We start from the raw sequence: 5,617 nt of genomic DNA, 5'->3' as shown, positions 1-5,617 counted from the left end.
TTTTTGCTTCCCTTCTCAAAAAGCCAGCACGTCTTCCTGCACCAGAAGTGATTTTTGGCCAGCAGCAGAGCTACAGAACCCTTATAGGTTGAGGTTCTGCCTAACACCCCATGACTTTGATAGCTCAGCTGGTAGAGCGGAGAACTGTAGGTAGGAGTGTTGGCAATCCTTAGGTTGCTGGTTTGACTCTGACTCAAAGGAGGTCTATTTTCAAACGCACACTTTTTTTTGTTTGGCTGGGTTTCTCGCAGCAGCAAGCAGAGATTCAATTGACAGTCCACCGTTGGAAGGCAAAAGAGCATTCCCTGACCGGGAATCGAACAAGCGCCGCAGCCGTGAGAGCGCCAAATCCTAACAACTAGACCACCAGGACTGGTGAGGTGGTGAGCTGGTGAGCTTGTGAGCTGCCGAGCTGGTGTGCTGCACTCCTCATAATCTGCTGGCCAAAAATCACTTCTGGTACAGGAAGACGTGCTGGCTTCATGCCAGCGATCTTAAAGATTTGGATCTTGGCTCTGACATGCTGCCTACGCAGCGCAGTCTGGGACTGAATTGGAGTCTGAAGTCTGACACTTTTGCTTTCGAAATCGCTACTGGAGCAAAACCCTTTACTCGTCGAGGTGTTCTATCAACCGTTAATAGCATCTTCGATCCCCTTGGTTTTGTTGCCCCAGTTACAATCCAGGGCAAATCGATCATGAGAGAGCTAAATAACCAGAATGATGACTGTGTAGGATTCCGGTCTTCAAGATAGTGAAACCCCTGAATCTATAAGCGGACACAAACGAACATTGAATCTCTACATTCCACCGGGAAAACTAACGGTCTTCTCCCCAGCCATCTGCGGTCATAAAACTCATGCAGGGTCAGTGAAGGTTTGAAGCATTTCCTGGACTGTTTGGCTATCTCTCAAGAGACGCTAATAAAAGACAGTGCTTTCACAGTGCTTAAAAGCGTTTTACGGGCTTTCAGGGACCAGATGCGTGATACCCATGACTGTTCAACGCATAAATTGTTAAATCCGATAAACAGAAAGTGGCAGATTAAGAACGCTCTGTCCAAGAGAAACATGGCAGACTCTCACACTCGTGACACGAGCATGACCCCAGGACACCTCCTCTTTTCCCCCTTTCATTCCAAAGGAAAGAGACAAGATTTCTTTGACAATCTTGCTAATCATTGAAAGTATAAAATTATCAGAGCATAAATTCACAAATAATATGTTGTATGTCTTACATATATATATGCTTGAGGTGTTCATTTAATCGGTGTAACTGTAATCAGTGTTTATTACCCCTTTCTAGGAAATGAGGATATTAAAATGTGTGTAATATGTGAAGTTTAATCTTGAACGAATGGAAACGATAAATGCAGAATGTTGAAATGAAGTAAACTTTAATAGTGTGTACAATACTTGCCTTTAAGAGACTTTATAGGAGTATTAACACAACTCTTATAGATGATGTCCTCATGTGATGAATTGAAGTCTCTTGTTAATGTATGCACGCTCCGCCTCGCAAGAAGTCGATTGGAAGATCGCGTCGGGGGACGGACTTATGCAGCGAAACAAAAACCCAATACGGGACAGACTCGAGTGCTAGCTTGCTTGCGGTTTCTCCTGCTCTCGCCTGTCGCCGTGTTAGAGCCCCTACGTGTGCTCACGCGCTTACCATCAAAGCGACCAGCCATCTAAAACTCAACACTTCAGTGATACTTCGTGAAATCTTCACAGAACTTAAAGTCTTGCAAACTCAGACGTTCAGCAGAACTGCTCAAGCCTCTGCTTCATCAAAGACCAACCGATCAACGAGGGGTTTTCCAAAAGAACGTCATTCAAACGTCATTCCGACGTCACCTCAGCGACCAACCAGTAACGGGGTTCCCTCAAAGACATCCCGGAAGCCCGCATCAGCTGTCAACTAGCAGAACGCAAGTAAACGAACAACTAACTCTCTAATCTGCTGAACTGGTGAATTTAGATAAGCAGTAAAATTTAAGACGAAATTCTCTGCTTTGGAAATTCTTAAGGCGAATTTACATCACTCGTGAAAACGAGGTAGAACTATGAAACTCAGAACTCCGCTAACATAATTTCCTTCCTCTGAAACTGTATGTTTGTGTGTTTGTGTGTTTTAGCTTAGTGTGATGTAATCTAGAATAGCCAATAAAATTTCATGTTTCATTTATAAATAATCAATTGTCTGGTGTCATATAATTTCAAGGTTAAAACTATTGCCAAAAAGATCCCTTGTTTGCTACCTAGCTCGTGGCTTACTGATAATGATTACCTCTCTCTTTTAAGAGCTTACAAATTATCATAATTGTATTTCACCCGTGGCCAGGGAGAATACAAAATTTACATATTCAATTGGTAATATACACTGACATCAACTTCTCGCTGGCCGAGTAGCTGATAGAGTGTAAACTATCAAATTTAGAATCAATTCGAATCAGGTTGAATTAGGCTCTTCAAATCCGAGTCCTATCAAAACCTGAATCAATAATAATAATTAATTCCCTTACAACTGAGTTAAAATTCCTTACATATGGTGGAGAATGAAAGCTGGCAAAAGATTTGACTGAAAAATTAATGATACCAAGATAATATTATGAATTTGGTCTATTTTTATCCGGAAAAATAGAGTAAAAGATAGAGAAACTGAATTTGTTGTGTTATTTGGTTATGTTATTTCAGCACGGGAGAGCGTGTTGTTTGAATATGAAACTCGAGTTTTTCTTTAAAGAATTTAACTGCAGTAAGAAAAAAAAAAACGTTTTAAGTTGTCCACCGAGACAAAATTAAGTCGCTTTAAGAGCGCACGAACAGAGAAACAAGCGTGTCCCTTGTTCTTCTGTCTTTTAAAAGGCCTTCAGAGTGTGATTTGTATAGTGCGTTTTTCCACTTCCAAATGCAGCTCTGCTATTATCTCCCCGGTTTGAGGAAATCAGAGTAGCTAGCTGATAATCCTCTTGCCATGTAATTCACTAAAAAAAAATAGTGAACTTGAAAACGCGGTACTCACAGAGTGTCCGAGACGTTATTTTGTGATGGGAGAATTATGAAAGCTTGATCAAGTGAAATGTGGTTAAATCCACGTGTGTTTTGTCTGTAGAAATAGACATGTGCTGAGGTATCAGCAACAGTTATTGTATTAATTGCAATAAATCTGTAGATTAATTCACCTCACTCTGAACGAGTTGAGTGTTACACGGCGCTGTAAGATAAGAATCTAAACAGTGCTTTTTGGGTGGGTAGTGAGACGCGCCGACGTCTCACTGACAACCCACAGCTAGGAAGCTCATGCTGTGGACGTTGCCATAGTAACAAGTCGTAACCCGGAAGTCGAAGGAAACCTTTTCCGGAGGGAACTTCCAGCGCCATATTGAGCTGTTTGTAAACAGATAGGCAAGTTAAGCTATTAGCATCGAAGGCTAGTAGTTAGCACGTAGCATTTGTGGTCAAAGGCAAAGAGTTTTGCAGTGCTTGAGGTGACTCGATCAGTCACATCTGATTTCTTTCGCTATTTCACACTGATCTCATCCTACCTCTCCCACCTCTCTCTCCTCTTCTCCTCCCATTGAAAAGAACAGACAGATGCAAACTTTATAAACCTTATTGCAACGCGATTTTAACCAAACGTCAGATTAGCGATCTCACAAGTTGTTATAATCACGTTGGTTAAAATTAAAAGGGTTGGCCTCTTCCCTTCGGCGTGTTACTATCTCATTAAACTGCACCGTTGTATTGTTATTAACAATTAATCCTGGCCAGCCTAGGCCGTCTTACTTTAATGCTACGTTGTGATTAATTCAGCATGCCTTCGATAGCTCAGCTGGTAGAGCGGAGGACTGTAGGTAGGAGTGTTGGCAATCCTTAGGTTGCTGGTTTGACTCTGACTCAAAGGAGGTCTATTTTCAAACGCACACTTTTTTTTGTTTGGCTGGGTTTCTCGCAGCAGCAAGCAGAGATTCAATTGACAGTCCACCGTTGGAAGGCAAAAGAGCATTCCCTGACCGGGAATCGAACAAGCGCCGCAGCCGTGAGAGCGCCAAATCCTAACAACTAGACCACCAGGACTGGTGAGGTGGTGAGCTGGTGAGCTTGTGAGCTGCCGAGCTGGTGCCTCATAATCTTCATAATCTGCTGGCCAAAAATCACTTCTGGTACAGGAAGACGTGCTGGCTTCATGCCAGAGATTTGGATGATTTGGATCTTGGCTCTGACATGCTGCCTACGCAGCGCAGTCTGGGACTGAATTGGAGTCTGAAGTCTGACACTTTTGCTTTCGAAATCGCTACTGGAGCAAAACCCTTTACTCGTCGAGGTGTTCTATCAACCGTTAATAGCATCTTCGATCCCCTTGGTTTTGTTGCCCCAGTTACAATCCAGGGCAAATCGATCATGAGAGAGCTAAATAACCAGAATGATGACTGGGACACCCCCCTCCCCAAAGAAATGGAGGACAAATGGAACAGGTGGCGATTTTCGCTTAAGGATTTAAGTAATCTCCACATTCAGAGATGCTACACAAACATATCACCTTCTACAGCTACGCAAAGGGTGCTGTTTGTCTTCTCTGATGCGTCAACAAAAGCAATAGCTGCAGTAGCTTACCTTAGATTGACAGATTCATGTGGAGTCAATCATGTCGGCTTCATCATGGGTAAAGCAAAACTTAGCCCCGAGCAAACAGTTCCCCGATGGATATTGAGCAAAGGAAGAACAGCCTAAGAGTGAAAATAATAAAAACGTACTTGGATGAAGAAAACAAAGTAGAATGGAAAAAAACAATGGAGTATTTTTTAAGTAAGTGTGGTAATTTTAATTTAGGGGATAATATACTGTGGATGAGGACAAAGAAATGGATGACGGAGGGAGTGCCAGATTTTTATAAAGAATTGATGAGCGCATGGGGAAAATTTTTAACTTCTGTGTATTTTAACCCACGAGGTAGAGAGAACATTTTAAATCAACCTTTTTTTTTTAAACAACGGCATTTTAAACCAAGGGAAGGGAATCTTTTATAAGAAATGGTGGGATGTAGGGATAACAAAAGTAAGGGATGTTTTATTTGAGTTTAAAGAAGGGTTTTTACAAATACAATACATTGTGGATGTCATGGAAGAGGCAAAGGAGGACTTTACCAGACAATAATTAATAAACAAATATGATTTAATTAAGAAAGCAATACCTGAAGAATGGATAAAACAAATTGAAAATATGGAAGAAACCAAACAAGGACGTGATATATAAGTGAAAATGGGAGGAATTTTATATGCTTTCAAAGAATGTGGTGTGAAAAGGTTTTACTGCTTTTTTAGAGATATTGTTTTTAAAAAACCTGTTGTTAATCAATATTGGTTACAGAAGTTCAGTGGTTTGAAAGAGGAGTGTATATGGGGAAATATGAAAGGGAAAATAATACAAACAAAATTAAGTAGTCTGGAGTATTTTATCAGACACAAAGTGATTTTTACAGATGTTTTATTAAATAAAATTGGAATGGATTAAAGTGCAATGTGTAAAGTATGTTATAATGATGATGAAGGTGTTTTACATTTGTTTTTACATTGTAAAGATTTGGATGGTTTTAATGAAAAATGTAGAAAAATGATT

The sequence above is a fragment of the Sinocyclocheilus rhinocerous genome, unplaced genomic scaffold (genome assembly GCF_001515625.1).
Source record: "Sinocyclocheilus rhinocerous isolate Xijiao unplaced genomic scaffold, SAMN03320098_v1.1 scaffold2006, whole genome shotgun sequence".
Classification (NCBI taxonomy): Eukaryota; Metazoa; Chordata; class Actinopteri; order Cypriniformes; family Cyprinidae; genus Sinocyclocheilus; species Sinocyclocheilus rhinocerous.
The sequence above is the reverse complement of the archived record's forward strand: the minus strand, read 5'-3'. Positions refer to the sequence as shown.